Raw genomic sequence first — 17852 nt, forward strand, 5'->3', positions numbered from 1 at the left:
ATCACGGCTATCCAGACTAATGAGATAAGATCCTGGAGTTGTTTGGAAAAGTCACAGAATTTCTCTCCGCCAAAGGTGGCAGATTTCCAACAGATTTAAATGGCCTTTACTAACTTTAGCTAACTTTAGCCACCGCTAACAAAAAAGCAATGGGAGTGATTTGGGAACAAAAACAAACATTTGTGGCCAAATCACCGCAAAGTGTCTTCAGCAAGCTAATTTTCTGTGATTTGGCCAAACATTTCAACTATTCCTTTAAGCTGAAAAAGTTTCCATTGTCCTTGATAACCCGAAGGGATTTTTTATTGGCATATGTGGGTGCTTTTCTGCTGATGCGGTGGTTCAGGCCATTGAGACAGAGCTTTGGACAGTGTTGCATTCCTCCTGGGTGTTACTTTAGAGATGCTGTGTCTCAGCACTGCTTTAATTCACTTAATGATTAAACAAGCAGCCATTGATTCTTGTGGTAAACATTCATTGGATTTAAAAAGCACTCAGATTGGGCCTCTCTTTCTCTCTGTCACTTTCTCTCTCTGTCTCTCTCTCACCCACTCCTTTAAAAGGAAGGCATTACGCATTGGAATGTGACTGTGTGTGTGGTGTGTGTATGTTTGAAATGAATGTTAACAGGCATGGGGGGGTGGGGTAGTTTAGGGTAACAGATTGGAGTTAGCCAGTGTGTGTAGAATGTAGTTGTGTGAGAGAATAGAGCAGAGTGGACAGTGGTGGTAAGGCTTGAGGATGAATGATTGTCTGCTAGTTCTCTCAGCCATTAACCTGACACGGTCATTGTTCCACTCACATCCCCACTGGCACACTGTTGCTGTGACTGACAGCCTGACAAGACTGGCTCTGTAGGTTTGTTACATGGTGAGCGAATGAATGAAGAATGCAAGGCGTCACTGTTTTGCATACAGCTTAGGCCTACCTCACTTGTTCTCAAGAAAAAAAGAAATGTATGAAACAGCACTTCATCCTGTTGTAATCGTTTGAATTTTCATAATTTTCCTGTCTTTTGACTAAAATCAAGTGTGAACTAAAGTGTTTTTTTTGGAAGCATTTCAAATGCAAACATGGTATAGTAAAAGATAAAGTTAGGTTTCAGAGTTTCAAAGACTGTGTATGTTTGTCATTGTGTGAGTGTGTGAATGTGTTAACGCAGGTCCGTTTGTATGCAAGTGCAGTCCTTTCTCTGTCTGAGACTATGAATGACGAGATTCTCTGGGCTGCCTGTTATAATGAGTGTGTGCATGTATGCGTTAGCGCATCCATACGTGCCTCTGCGTGTTCAACCAGACTGAATGACAGTTGATGGCTGATGGGAACAACATTGACTATTCAGGGTAACTTCTGACACCCCACAAAGCTTCCCTCTTGAAAAGTGTCCCCCACCCTCTCTGCCCCCACACACACCCACGCCCAGTGCCCACCAGGCTCCACAAGGCTGTGGGGAGGGTGGCGGGTGCAAGTGCGGGGTGTGCAGGGTGTGCGTCTCTCCCAGGCGCAGGGAGGGAGGCCGTCTGGTGGAATTCCAGACTGGGCCAGGAGGCAGAAAGGGAGGCTGATGGTGGAACAATAGGCAGAGACATCTGTCATGCGTGGCTGAACTCCCCTCCGCTCACAATAGGGCCAGGGGACCGGCCAGTGGTGGCTTTCCTTTCTCTCCCTCCTTTCCGGGGACACTTCTGCCCCTCACAATGGGCCCTTTGTCCCCTCCCCGCTTTGCCAACGTTTAACCCTTCAAGCCTGCTCCTTTTCTGCCTTCTCTTCTGTCTCCATTGGAAAACAAAACAAAGTTGAAACCACCACTATTCACCTCCCTCCGCTTCTGTTTTTCATTATGACTTTTGGTGTGTGTGTGTGTGTGTGTGTGTGTGTGTGTGTGTGTGTGTGTGTGTGTGTGTGTGTGTGTGTGTGCGAAGGATAGAATAGATGCCTGCATGGAGAGGTCCAAGTATGGGAATGAAATGAGACAAAGCCTCACACTCCAGTGCTTACTCAGCACCTTCAGATCTTATTTCCTACATCAGTCCTGCAGCAGCACAACAAGGCCGTGGCCTCTGGCATGTAGAAACTATCTATGCTGCTCTGTTATCTTCACAGTGTCCTCTTCCCATCGTCACCATTGTGTGTTCTTCGGCGTATGGGTTGTTGTTTCCTCTCCACTCCACCAGGCTCGGGGCCGAGGGGCTACCCTTTTACCAACCCGAGACCTGGGCTCACCCGGGCTATATTTCTGGACACCCCTCCAGAAGCCACGTCATCGTCTCGTCATCTAATACCGACAGACCATGCATCCCGTTGGGTGGGTGGTACACCGGGCAATCCAGGATAACATGGTCTGTGGTTTGGTCCTCTGCGCCACACTCGCACGACGCATTGTGTGTCAGCTGCCCTCTCCTCTCCACAGCCCCTGTTTCCAGGAAGTCAGGCCACTAAGATGCAGTCATACACACTGCCAGTTGGTGCGACACAAATCACTTCCCCTGGTTGATACCTATCAGCATATTGACCGTCCTATGCATATGGATGGCTGGCCTGTAGATACCTGCAGCTGTGCTGAGGCCCATTGATTATCACGCCCGGATATGTTTGTAATGTGAGGTGTGTGAGTTTGTGTGTGTGTGTGTGTGTGTGTGTGTGTGTGTGTGTGTGTGTGTGTGTGTGTGTGTGTTGTGCTAGGATGTAATTATGGTTCAGTCCTTGGAGCTGTCTCTTTCTTACGTGTTTTCAAGACTCGGCAGCTGATGTAAATTGCAAATTGATTTTTTTTCTGCCTCCCCTTCTTAAGGACTTAAGGGGTTCAAGCCGGTCCACGATTGATTGGAGTCAGATTGCAATTTATTATGACTTTTCAAGGGGAAACTTGGAGATCCAATGAATAAACTCACCAGGGTTGCCTTTACCAAGTTGAAAAAGTAACAATCAACTGGTATCATGACTGTATAATCTATATTATCTCAAACCTGATACTGTAGAAGGCCTACTACTGTCTACCCTGCCCTGTGACCAGCACTGAAACGTTGCCAGATAGGGGGAGTGGAGGGTACACCACACCGTGGCAGATATCATTTACAGCCCCCAGCGCTTGAGTTGTCAGCTCCTGTGCTTGGCTGGGCATCATAATGGACTGACTGGCAACCCTCGCTGCATTGTCCATGTCCTGGCAGTTAATTGTTACCAGCTGCTAGGGGTCGAGGAACAAAGAGCCATTTGAAAAGGGGATCTGTTGATTGGAGCCGCCTTCCGCCCTCCTCTAATAGGATGTGGATCACAGGAGAGGTGGCATCTGTGTACCGCACTACCTCTCACGTCCCGGGGCAGAGCAACATTGTAACAACGTGTGTGTATGTGCCTGCCTGTGTAGACTGACAGAGAGAGTGAGTCAAATGGATAGAGAGAGAGGGGTTAAGAGGGACAGAGATCGGAGGAGAGTGGGTTAGGGTTAGGGTTAGGTCTTCAACAAGGGGGCCGTTCAAAAATTACAGATAGTACCAATATACACAGGGGCTATTGAAAATAGTAAAGTGCTCACCGATCCTCTTATCTGAATAGTAATCTTTATTTACAAAGCCATACTGGACAAACTCCCTTCATATCTATGTAATCTCATATCACTCACCAACAGCTGTTATGATTTTCGCTCTGATTAAGAAATGTGTAACAGAAGAGTGCAATTGCTATTCCTAAAATGGATTTTGTAATATTTATTTGTTGTCCCGTGTCTGTTTTTATTGTGCTTTATTCTCCAATTTTGTAACCTTGTACTTGTGCTATCTTGGCCAGGTCTCCCTCGAAACAAGAGATTTTAATCTCAAGGGACCTCCTGGTTAAATAAAGGTTAAATAAAATAAATAAAATCTTTTCACTGCCACACAAAACTTTCACCCCCTTCTGATTTAACTACAAAAGGCAGGGGTGGGTTAAAGACAGAGAAAAAGAGTGTATGTTTCCTGTAAGTGGCTGAGTCAGAGCATGTGGTGATATGGAAGCGTGCCTTTATAGAGATAACATTCTTGTCTTTTCCCTGTCAGCATAAATATTTAAGTGAACCTGTCAGTGCCGCCCCTCTCTGTGTTCTCTCTGAGGTGGGAGAGAGAGAGAGAGAGAGAGAGAGAGAGAGAGGGTGAGAGGAGGCCCTTGACGGCTGTCTGTCAGCCCTGCACTATTCTGAGAGGAGGACCAATTGCATAGAGACTTAGTGTGTGTGTTTGTGTGTGTGTGTGAGTGTGTGTGTGTGTGTGTGTGTGTGTGTGTGTGTGTGTGTGCATGCGTGCGTAGGCGCGTGTGTGTTTCCTGTATGTGTAGGTGCCTCACACCTCCCAGAGCTCCCTGACTAATGTAGCGGCCCTCCAAGCGTTTCATTATGACAGCACACTGTGATCGATTTTTGTATTTTGGCTCTACTCATTTGCAAAAAACAGCCCTATCTGTAACCTTGCGCACACACACACACACACACACACACACACACACACACACACACACACACACACATACAGGAAACACACAGGTAGACTGCAGCATGTTCTGACAGGGCGACCGGTTGGAATATCTAGGATGATTAGAGGCAAGCTCAGACACCCCTCATGTTGTCGGTGTATTTGTGTCCAGTATGCGTGCGTGTGTGTGTGTGTGTGTGTGTGTGTGTGTGTGTGTGTGTGTGTGACAGATGAGGCTGTTTTGATGGGGCTGTGTTTTTGCAAATGATCACAGTTAGTTTGTGAATGTATATACTGGATCTTGCAGATCATGTCACTTGCTGTAGGCTACCTGGTAGGTCTAACTCTTGTCTCAGGGCTTTAAGTAATGTACCAAATCAGTAAGCATCCACCACAATTTTGAATCCCCCAGCCGTGATAGGCTCACGTTGAGACAGAGATACAGTAGGGAGTGTGTGTGCAATAAGAATGTCCTTGACAGAGTATCGGCCTCGCCTTAGTTAACAGATCAACCGGCACCATCTGTGACAACCTCAAAAGCAATTATCCCCTATCACATCCATGCTGCACATCTATATTAAAAACTGCCCACAACACCTGAGATTAACCGCAGCCCTCAGCCCCTGGCCCCCAGGTCCATGCTACACACCAGGGCCAATAGCATGGGGCTGGTTCAGGGTCAATCTACTCTGCTGCTGGGGAAACGCTCCGCACACAGCCCTGAGCTCGCCCCACTGTTGGACTCCAATCATAGGTATGAGTGCCATAAAGAGCCTCAGCAGCACCACAGCTGAACAGGGCTATAAGCCATGCCATTACAGAGAGAGAGAGAGAGCGCAGCACAGGCTGTAAAAGCATCACATGCTCCTCAAAGAGCTCTGAAGGTCAGTGAGCGGCAAGCGGTGCAGCGGGGGCCTCCAGCTGTGCTCTCCCTCCCACTCAGCCTCTCTAGCTAAAGCCAACGCCAGCAATTCAATTTCTTTCGGGGGTTTTTGGCCTCAAATTAATTTTGTTCCCTGTAGCTTGATTTCTTGTGGGTCTGTGATTGTGAGCGCTGAAATACAACAGTGTTTTTTGGTGACCTATTTTATATGTTCGCTCTCCCTCTGTATTGACTTTTTTTATATTTATTTAAATATATTCCACATTTGTCATAGTGATTGGCCTCTTGATTCCCTTGACACCGTTGACAGTTATGAGCATGCTCTGTACAGTTTTATTACTGTAATAGACTAAAGGTGAGACAAAGGACAGGAGCAAGGCGAGGACATATTATTTGTGACGCTTAGCTGCGCAAGAGCATGTGGCATTCTTGTGAGAAGAAACTAGCCTAATCAATATATTATTACTGTATGTAAAAACCCTTTCAAACCAAATTGATTTGTTTAATAAACCCATCTTTCTGCGATGCAATCTCAGCTCTGAAGACTCTGTGACTCTCTGTGACTGGCTGGACAGAAGCCTTCCCAGCAGATGAAAAGATCAGTATGCATGGCTGCCCTCTGAGCTTTGTTGCATTCACTGCAGAAAAGGAGCAGAAATTCAGAGTACTGAGGGCCACATAGAATGCACAAGACTGTCAAAATGAATGACCTATATATGACATTAAGCATTGCTGTCAAGAAACCCATGCCCTTTCTCCTGTCCTTTATGCACAGGCAAAATGGACAGAACAGAATAGAGGGATGAAAGAGGGAGGATCTCAAGGTAGTACAGTAGAATGTATTGATATGTGAAGTGTTTTCATTTTCTCTAATGTTCACAGCACGGGACAACGTCCAAGGCTGTAGCCCCTTGTCTGCTGGCCTTGTGGTGCTAACTAAAACATGTGAAAAGCCCACCTTTGTAGCTTCTTGAAAGGCCTTTCTCAGGTCATAAAGAGAACATGCAGTCTCCTGTTGCTTAGAACCCATGATTCCTACAGACCGCTGAGGCCTTTGGGTAACATCATCTGACAATAACTGGATAGCCTGCTTGCTCTCTCCCAGGCTAAATTAATTTAATATGGAAGACGACTTTCAAGTTGAGCTCCCTGGCTCCCAGTGCATGTTCTTCTCTGCAAGGGGGGCCATTAAGCTATCAAGGACATGGCCTGTGAAAAGAAGGAACACTGTCCAGAGCTGGTGAATTCCTCTGAGCTAGGGGAGGATAGACTGAGAGGTAGGGGGGTGGGGTAGGATGATGATGGACAGACACAGGGGAACCCCCCAGTATCAAAGCAGCAGCAGGAATGTAGAGCAGAGCAGGCTGGTGGGACCTGGAGCCTGGGATGTGCTCTCATCTGGTCTGATGTGAGGAGTGGGTTGGATAGGTGAGTGAGTCAGAGCTCAGCACTGCAAGTCTCCACCACAGACCCCATAATCCCCTCATCCACCCAGCTGGCTACCAGACTTCAGCGCACTCCAACCATACTGACGGGAACCGTCCACTCTCACTCAGGAATCCATGTGGAAGTCAAGTTAGTCGTTTTTGTAAACAGTGGAAATTCTAACAAAAATGTCACTAAAAAGAAAGATTAGATTAAAATTGTACCTCCCAGTTGTTCATCATTGAATGCAAGCAGGTTTTGTGTCAAGTCATGTGTTCCACTGTCTTACGAAATCACAAGCTTGATGTCAGAAATGACATGACCTGGTGATAACCTGCAAAATGAAAAATCTATTTTGTGAGAAAATAACAATATTGAAGACTATGTTTTCAGGAAGTCTCCAATGGATGTTGATCCCTGTCCTGATAGTGTTTGGTTGTTAATATGTATGGAGGAATCAGAAAACAGTGCTGCTTAATTGACCTGGGCAGCACTTCATCACTACATGGGGTCATGGGTTAGCCGGCAATATCGGACCTCCACACCATTTTATTTCCTCCTAATACACAAAGACAAGCACTGCCTCACAGTATTAAATCACAATGAGAGAGAGACACGTCGTAACAATCTTATGGTGTATTTCTCTGCTCCCCTCACACACTAACCCTTACACACACACACACATACACATACATGCACACACACACACACACACACACACACACACACACACACACACACACACACACACACACACACACACACACAGTATCAGTGGCCATCCATTATAGAGGCACCAGGAGCTCCTATTACATCAAATCAATGGAAATACAGGCTATTCTCAAGTGCATTTAGCATTTAGTTGTTCCGTCTATTTTCTCTATGCTATGCTCCTTATCCCAAACACAAATCTTGGTTCCTGCTCTGTACCTCTTTCTCTCACACTCCTCTCTCTCCTGTCTCCAGTCTCAGCAGCTTCCCTGCCCTCTCTCACCCTCCTCCCTAGAACATGTAAGCTGCTTCTCACCACTGGCAGCAGTGGGATCATTAGCTTTCCGGAAATTTTGGTCTTGTTTTCCTCGTTTTTTTCCACACAGGAACAAAGGGAGAAACATTCAATAATTATTGATTTGGAGACGTACAACTTTTACTGGAGATCCCATTTAATCACAAAAGCTGATTTATTGTAGCCTCTCTGACAATCCCATTAAATTGCTGTCTAGCTAATCAAGTCCATTCTCTCTCCTGGAGGACTAATCTTTTATAGGGCTAGCAGAACAAATCCCCTTGGTAACAGGATTGGAGGGGAACTGGGATGGGAGGAGGCCCTATTGCTTGCCTGCCTGCTCTGCCCGTAAATGAAAAATAACGCTCACCGGAGTTTGTGACTCTCTCCACAAAAACCACAACGCAATTTGTCTTCAGCACAAAAAGAAAGACAACTTCTCTATTGATTCCAGTAAGCATTAGGAGAAAAAGACAGTACATTGTCTTTGTATACAGGCGGTTTATTGTTTACAGTAATGCCTCTCACAAACCCATTTGGACTGGAAATTGTTTTTTTTGGTGCAGACAGATACTGTAATGCAATGTTCTTGGGAGATACAGTACAGAGAAACCACTATGGTGGTTTGGACTCTGTCACAGCATTTGTTCACAAGCAGGTTGAGCTTGCCAAGTGTGTTCTTAGCTTGGCCTACACTCTGTTTGTTTTCTGATAAGACATTGTACACAGGTTGGATGTGGGAGGCATGACAAGCACGACTAAAGAGCCTACATTTCTGTATTGTGAGAGGTACACGCTATTGTGCAACTACTACATGTTGAAAATGATCTTCTGGCATTGACAGAGCCGTATTATGAGAGGCCTTCATGAGTTAATGATTATTTGGAGAACATTTTGTGTGTGTGTGTGTGTGTGTGTGTGTGTTTGTTATATTTGTGCAAATGTGTGGCTCCTATTTGGGTTTCAATGAATTGATCCAAGTGAGGCCACAGAGGGTTCTAAACCCTCTCATAATGAAATTGTACTATTAAACGTTAACGTTTCTCCTCCTTTAGTGGGCTGTGTGTGCAGCCAGGCCCTGCTTTACGAGTCACTCCTTCATTGTGTTCCACTCCATCCACAAAATGAAGTAGAAACCCAGCAGAAATGATGATGGAAACCTGGAGACACTTGATTGAGTTTTATGACACGGATAACATTTCACTGGGCCTGTCCTATTGGATACCTCTCTAGGAAAGTAATAACTGTTTCTCTATTTTCCCTTTGAGTTTAAAGGTCTAGTATGAACATTTGAGCTTTAAAATATTGCCAAATGTGTAGCCACTGAGGGCAGCTAAGCGCAAAACTACATTCTTCATCTTTAAGGTTTATTGATCTTTTAACAGTGGACCTTTATTAATTTAACTAATTTCACTTAATTTCAGATAATTCTCTAACGTTAATAATGTTTTTGAGAGAATGGCTACATTTCCATTTGAGCAAAATCATGCAATTGTAGACTGTATCTGATTGAGAGATGTAATTGCTTGTAGTTACAGTACTTAAGGAATCCAACACTGTCAATAGAATGCCATTTTGCATCATTCACAGCCAGTTCACTGAGCATGTTATTCTTTTTATTGTCATCTACCAAGAATGCTAACTGGACCCATTTTTTCAGTTTATTCAATTTATTTTTATATCATTGGTGTGTCTGTGTCTGTGTGTCTCAGAAGAACGCCGTCGTTTCAAGGTCAACTGCTGGTTGTACCGTGTCTGGTGTGGTTGAGTAATCCAATTCTTGAGGGGCAATCTTTGCCACATCTGTTATGGAAGAATTTGAAGGCAGGAGCAGAGGTGCCCCATGGTCTCACTTTGCGTAGCCCTCTCCTTGTCTACTAGGAGGTGATGGATGCTCTCCTTCTTCGGGTCCACTACTATGGAGTCTCTCTATAATGACACCATCATCATCATCATCATCATCATCATCATCATCATCCTTAGTTGGACAATGCTAAAGAGCCCAGGCCAGGACAAACAGGACAGAGTGCTGCCTCTGCAGGCTGTTTTAAAACACCAGCTCAGCGGCTCTGAAACTGTGGACCCACATTGATTTGATCTTGTCACATATTGTTTGACTCAGGTACAGAATGTTTCTCAGGCTTGTTGTTAACAGATATTCATGGTTTTCATAGATGTTTTGAGGGGTTTTCTGTGACACAATTAAATAGAAGATATTTAGATATATTAATTAAATATGTGACACGGTCATTCATGGTGAAAAGGCCTTGTGAAAAGGTCTGCATGTCGGCAATTCGCAAGTCACGCAAATGACCAAAAAACGAATACAATTTCATATTACAAAAGTTTAAGTGTTGGAGAGCCCACTCGATATAACAAATAGCACTTTTAGGATCACTAAATACTTATAATTGTGAATTGTATGCTGTATCTTCTGCCTAGGCTACTGGGTAAGTGATACTTGGCTTGTAAACAAACATACGTTTTAGGACGTGTTCAAAAGCAAGGACTGTGTGATCATCGAATTATGTGTAGTTATGTGTTGTTAGAATGTTGATGTTCTATCAGCATGTTGTGATGCGCCAAACATGCAGTTAGATGTTCAACACAATGTTCCTTCTCAGCTGCTAGCTACTAGCAGCTGTTTTGCATGTGTTTTGATTCAGAGCAAGTTTCTCCAGTATTTGGTTTGAGATTTGTACCAATATTCAAATAAGCATATCTTCTTCAGATTTCAATGTATGACACATAATTTGAAAGGTTACAATCTGCACTTTCATAATCTGGAAGAAAACAGAACAATTACCCGAGTGACTTGAGGACGTTTTCACCAGACCCTGTCACATATATTGGTCCAGGTTGGGAATGCATTTCTCTTGTCTCATTTACATAGTAAGAGTGCGTTCCCACCAGAAAGATCAAGTCAATCTATGAGTGCCCAATGCTGGAGCACTGCCAGTAAGACCGTCGATTCCATTAAAGGTGAGGCCAGATGTTTGTCATTACCTTTATTGATAACTGCAGGGTCAATACTGTGATTTATTCTGCAGGGACGGACTAAGCTTTAGTCACAGGTTTCACCATAGCATGATCAATAGTACACAATGGACAAGTACAACATGACCACACATGAACTGTGGGCATCAGCAAATTCATCCTAAAGGCTCAAGGCCTACACCAGGAAACTGTGAAAACCGTTGTGGAGTGGGTCAGTAGATGTGTCACAGAAATGTTTCACTTTTGCAAGACTTCAAATTACTTAATACTATTTAATAGTCCTGTAACATTTCACATGTGTATGTGTGTGTGTGTGTGTGTGTGTGTGTGTGTGTGTGTGTGTGTATTCCTGTGTGTAAAATACACATGGGTGTGGAAGTATGTGGACATTCTCATTACTCCTTGTATTATCTTACCATGGTGGCTCTCTTCCAACAAATCAACCTTATCAAAGTCACTCTCTGGCACTCTCTGGCACTATTCGTAACACAACTTGTGACTGTGTGAATTGCTGCTTATAAGCCAATTGCCTGTTTCAGCTTGTTAAACTAGTCAAAGATGTCAATATGACAAAAACAGCTCTATAAAATGTGACACAGCCCAATGAAAAGGGCTACCTGTAGGCGAAATCATTTTTCAGTCTTTTACATGTGCTTAAACTACAGATTGTAAGCTTTCAAATGATGCATCATACATTGAAATCGGAAACAAATTGAAGACGACATGAGTATTTGAAAGTTGCTACACCGGAAATCACTAAGCACAGAAAATCCCCATCAAAGATAATGAATCCCCATCAAACAACAAGAAACGAAGTCATTGTGTTATAGATTACACTTATTTAATGAACGGAAAACTGTTCGGAAAAATAACGAGTGGGTACTTCACATCTTCGAGTTGAATGTTAGCTAAAAAAACGAAAATCTGGAAAAAAAAAAAAAAAACTTTAAAGACGAATTTGACGTCTTTCTCATTTCCGAGAGGTGTCCAGAAACACCAGGAGCAGTCACAAATGATTAACTTTTACCAAGGCTTTCAGCAAATTACGTTTAATTTTCAGTGTGTTTCTTTGTCTGGACACAAGAAATGTTCTCAGTTTTTTTGTAAGCAGTAAAACCTTAATAGATTAAATAGCAAGTTGACTACTGTATTATACTGTACAATTAAAGTGACTATTTTACTACATTAAACATGTAGTCCCCCTCTGCTCATGTGAATTGGTAACAAATATTTTGTGGATTACAGTTTTTTACGATTGTATAGTCACAGTGTTAAAAACTGAAGTCACATTGTCAAAACTCTTCATACAGTCAGCGAAACAGAAGTCCATGTGGACCAAACTGTGACTCATTTTTACATTGCTGCTTTCACACAAAATGCATTCAATGACCACGTTCTCCAAAATCCATGAACTCTTCTCTCATTCAAACTCCACCACCTGCAAAACACTATGTATTTGCAACACATTTTTCCAATGTTAACACACTGTGTTCAAAACTGTGAAGAACACATTTACGTAAAACAGAATTTGGTGCATTTGTGCAGTAATCATATTGAAATGTCTAGAAAATATTAGCAGAATATATACAATGAAATGAAATAGACTAGATGCATTGCCAGGGAAGACATTAGATGTGACCAGATGCAGACCAGAGGGTGGACCAGAACACTCAGGAGTGAGATTTTTTTTGTGATTGCTATTGTATTGTATCCCTGGAATTTCTGTTTTATTTTTTGTTGTTTTTTTGTTTTTTTTTAGATCAGAGTGATATGAATTACTGTATGCTTTCTGAGTGAACACTGAGTGAACATTGTTGCCAGTGTATGATTGAACAAGCTTCTTTTGAGACATGCATGAAGTGTTTGGCCAAGATGCATGTTAGTAATGCAGACTGTAAGAAGAGTTTTGACAATGTGACTTCAGTTTTGAACACTGCGACTTAGCAATCTGAAATCTCAAAAAAAAACTGCAATGAGAGAGAGAATATAAACAATTTCAGTAACCAAGCAACCCCCTTGGGCCAATCAGTGTATTTTCAGAATTTCAGTTGTTTACTATAGCACCCCACTTGGGCCAAACAGTATCATTTTGGAAATGGATCTCTATGGCAAGATGCATTATTCAAGTTTCATACAAATTGTCCCTGTGGTGTCTGAGATACTGTGTTTGAGATACCATGTCTGAGATACCGTGTGTGACACATGAAAGGCCAGAGACAGATCCACAGCCCCCTCCCCGATTTCATCGTGGGGAATGATAATGAGTAAAACATCAATCAACAACCACCTAAGTTTTTTTTAAAGATTACTGTAGGAACAGCTCATAGCATAGTCTGAACACTGATTGTAGCTACTATTTAGGTGAAACTGGCCTGATCGTTCTTGTAGTGTATGGCTGGCCACAGTGGAGCCTAGCTGTCCACAGACCAGTTTGTCCAGAGCTGGACATTCCTCTGGTGACTGTAGTGTAGGTAGTAGGAGGACTCTGACAGCACCTATTGAATAGATGCTGAGTCGCAAGACTGGCCCAAAATGTGATTATCTCCACCACACAATGTCACAGCAGACCATAGGGCTGACAGCAGCCTCAAAATGGGCAGGTTTGAGATTGAATTAACCTCCAGATGAAATCCTGCTTCTGTCTGTTGTGTGTTTTGTGTGTATTGGGGGGGTTTCTCAGAATGTGCTTTCTTATGCAGTGCATTAGGAGCTGTAGTATGTTTATTTCGACTGGCTGTTCTGTCATTACATGGCATTGTTTTGTCCCATTGTGTGACACTTGGTTGGGTAATACAATGCAAGTAAGCAAGATTTAGCCACTTGAAGTGGCTTAGAACATTGGCTGCATGACACACATGTCTAGTAATGTCACACAACAACTTCAAATGGCCTTACTTCCTGTATTTCTTGTAGCTCAGCAACACTGGGTGGGATGAGGTAAGAATATTCAGTTGCCTGTTCCTCAGATAGCGTAACCTCATAAGACATAATAGCCACACTGGAATTGGGCTGTTAGTATTGTCCCTCCTCTGAGTGATGGTAATTTACTGCTTTCAATGTAAACCAGTGTCACACTCTTTAATATTGAACAGAATAGGTGAAGTCACTTATTTAGATTGATTGATATTTTCATGAGGGGATTTATGTTCTAGGGCGTGTACAGTATGGGCTGTGCATGAGCCTGGTAATGTAATGTAATGGAGACTTAAATGAGCCATTAATTCAAGCAGGCTCAAGGGTAAAGGGACAGAGACACAGGCAATGTGACAATAAAGTCATGTCTGAGAGGTTTTAGGAGAGGATTTTAGTGGGAGTTCTGTACTGTATCTCAGACTACACAAATTCCAAAACTTGCCATTCAAATTCTTCGTCAGCTACAAATAACAAGATTCAAATCACAAAATATGCTACATGGAGATATTGAAAGAGATTTCACATGATTGCTCTAAGACAACCTCTTTGTCAGTGTCATCAAAATACTTATTGTAGAAGCTTTTGAACCATTTGAAAGATTTTTTTGGATTTTCCCTCAAAAAAAGCAATGAATTCAGCGGGGGACAAGGGCAAACAGAGGCAATAGGAAGGAGATTCCAGGTGCACTGAGATCGGAAATTGAAAATGGAGATAACACTTTGTAAAGCAGAGCTGCGGAATGAAGGTGGTGAAATACAATTATCCACAGGAGGTGTTAGGTATTATAAATGACCCTGCGCGGCCAGTCAGGGGGCTTCCTGGGTGTATAATTGAAAATCATTCAGACAGCTGTACATTTTAACCTTGGAGGACCGTGGTCTTAGTCACTAATTGATGGCTTGGCATGCACTGGCGATTGAAAAGAAAATGTTTGTGTGTGTGTGTGTGTGGTGGGGGGATGTGTGGTGTTGTATGTGTTACAGTTTTTCTCTATCGCTTTAACACTAACATCGGAACCTCAAACACAATGACCAAAACCTGAAACTGGTGTATTTTATCTCACACCAATTCTTCACAAAGACAAACACATTTCTTGCTTATCACTCATTTTGCAGCTCTAAACCACACAGTTAACAACACACTAAATACAATTATCTACATTTGGCACACTCTTCCTTGATAAAATCTCTTGTGTTCACATGGAAAACACTACCATTCAGACTGCTAAACTCAAACCACCAATCATATGGGCAAACACCTATTGCATTTGAATTAGCAATCATAGCTTAAGCAATAAAAGGGCCAAAGGTGAGCTCTCTCTGTGTTGAAATATATCGGAAGTATATCAGGGCTGGATTCGTAATGCCAGGCGATACTTTCCCATTGGCTTGGCCAGGGAGAGCATTGCCTGTGATGTCGACAAGGTCTTGTGGCCTTTGTGTAGAGTATATGCAGAAGGCTTTTTTTTATATTGTTTGTTCTGTATGAAGAACACTTTACAAATCCAACTGTCATTGCTGAGATGTGTACAGTATTTCAGAATAAAAAAACATTCTATTCTTGTATTTGTGTTTTTTATATTTGAGTATGAAAACATAACAGTTTATAACAGGCTACTGTACGCATGTAGTGTAACACTGAAAATGCAAAAGGCCTACTGATAATCTTATCATAGTACTGTTTTCAGCTGAACATAGTGTTTTCCATTGTGCACATCAGTGTTCAATTGGTTGTTACAAGTGTCTATTCGTTTGATGGTGTGTGTTTGTCATTTGACAACAAAATGTCATTTTGAGAGGACACATTATTTTGAATGCAGTGTTTGCTTTTGCAAAAGATTTGTGGAGTTTAGGGTTTTGTGTGTGAGCTTTTCGATTCGTGTTAAGAGCTAAGAGAAAATGGGCTATGCTTTGAGAAAATGTGTTAAAGCGATAGAGAAAAACTGTAATGTGCTGGATTTCTGTGAGCTGGACTGTTGGCAGCTTTGCAATACCAATAATAAAACAGAGAGAGAGAGAACAAACATACTGTACAGTATTGCTGGTTTTCTGTTCCACGCTTCATTTTCCTTGAACATTTGTTCATTGATGGTTCTCATTTACTGTACTGTTAGTAGCAGCATGCATCAGAACACTGAGACCTCTGACCAAGTATACTGTCTGCTCTTATCTTGACTTCCAGAGGGCAGATGCAGTCATCTTCTACTGAATAACAGCAAGTCGAGTACAGCATTCCACAATCATGTAATATGCATAATTTCATATCAGACCCACAGCAGGAGGGAGGAGAGAGAGAGAGAGAGAGAGAGAGAGAGAGAGAGAGAGAGAGAGAGAGAGAGAGAGAGAGAGAGAGAGAGAGAGATTGCAGTGAAAGCGAGTACATTGAACGCGACCGCAGTGAAAGTGCTTTTCAGATCCAGGAAGTAATAGATCTCCTCCTCCATCACCAGTGTCGGCTCCTCCGTGCTGCCCAATATGGCTGCCTGTCCTGTCTTTGCACTGGTGGAACCAGATGAATTATTGATGGATGGCTGATTGGGAACTCAATTACAGGGAGATTACTGGGCCTGCAGACACTGGGACACTGGGAAACTGTCAGAGCGATTGAATTAAAGTAGAGCAGAGGAGGGAAAGTGTCCTTCAGAGACTCCTCTCCAGGACCTCCAGGGGATCCCAAACGGCCACAGCCCAGTTCATCCTTTATATACTGTATATATATATATATGACCTCCTCTACAACTGTGCTGCTCCGTGCTGCTTTGCTGAAGCTGTTCTAGACCATTCTCCACAGTGTCTCTAGACATGTATCTCAGACATGTATCTCATGCATGTAAACTTCCCCTGACACATGTTTGTCTGTCTCTCTGTTTGTCTGTCTATCTGTGTGTCTGTCTGTCTGTATCTGTATCTGTATCTGTATCTGTCTGTTTGTCTGTCTGTCTGTCTGTCTGTCTGCCAGTCTGTCTGTCTGTATCTGTCTGTTAGACTGTTTATGTGCGTGCGTGTGTGCATTTGTGTGTGTGTGTGTGTGTGTGTGTGTTCTCTTCTGTAGTATCAGTGTAATTTGATGCATCAAAGGCAGCTGCTTTTCTTCCAGAAGTGTAATAGATGAAATGATGAGAGAGGGACAGAATGGGAATGTATGTGCATAAATATTGGCATTTCACCAAATCTCATTCATATAACACGGCTCCCTGAATTGAAATCATGCCTTCCAGGGCAGTAAGCTATTACAAGTTTAATGTGAGGCTTAGATTTAAGGAGAGGAGGGGGAGCTCGGCGTTCGAAATGGAAGCATTCATCTTCCTTTTCAGTTGGTCAGCAAATGTGTTCTAACTATAGAAAAAAGAAAAGAGAGAATAAGCTGATCAAGAAGAACAGAATTCCTTTCTACTCTGCCTTGGATGGACATTTCACAAGTTTGGTACATATGTCTATCCATAGCTATTGATGAGATATGGATTTTCTGAAATTTTACAGCTGGTTTTTTTCCACTAAATTTGCTAACATTTACAGATGTGTTGCTGGACACAATGCACAAAAATGTATGTATATCATTATGGATAGGGTTTTGTTGGGTGAGGAGAACAGCTATTGAAAGAGACCATTGTTTGTGCTAGCGTTGTCAATGGAGACGGAGACATACTGTAGCTTTGATTAGTTGGAGAAGAGGCAGTTTCACTGTGGTCTCTACATTATCCAGGGGTTCTACAATATTGTGGACTCCCTGGAAGGTCCACTATGCTCTGCTGCCAACTGTCCCCACCCGCACTAGTCTGTTGTATCCGTTACGTATGGGGTGCTGTTTGTAAAGTTGATTAATCCTTTTTTACAGGCCTGTTATCCCCCAAGTTTAGATACATTTTGTATTTATTAATCTGTTTCTGGTACATCATTTATACATCTGAGCCTTGAGTTAATTATGTAAATATTTACTTTAAAACGTAAAGCTGTGTTTTGAAATAAATATTTAACGAAAACATACAATTAATTAATTAACTATTATTAATTATATCAAAATATTTGATTACAAAATAACTATGTAATTCTTTTTTTATGTAATATAACTTATATGTTAATACATATGTATTTATAGAAATAGTAAATATATATATATATATTTATAGTAAATAAATATGTATTTTTTGCTGAATATTTATTTTGGGATAAATATTTGGATATCCTTT

The sequence above is a fragment of the Nansenia antarctica genome (assembly GCF_963989245.1).
Source record: "Nansenia antarctica genome assembly, chromosome: 6".
NCBI classification, from domain to species: domain Eukaryota; kingdom Metazoa; phylum Chordata; class Actinopteri; order Argentiniformes; family Microstomatidae; genus Nansenia; species Nansenia antarctica.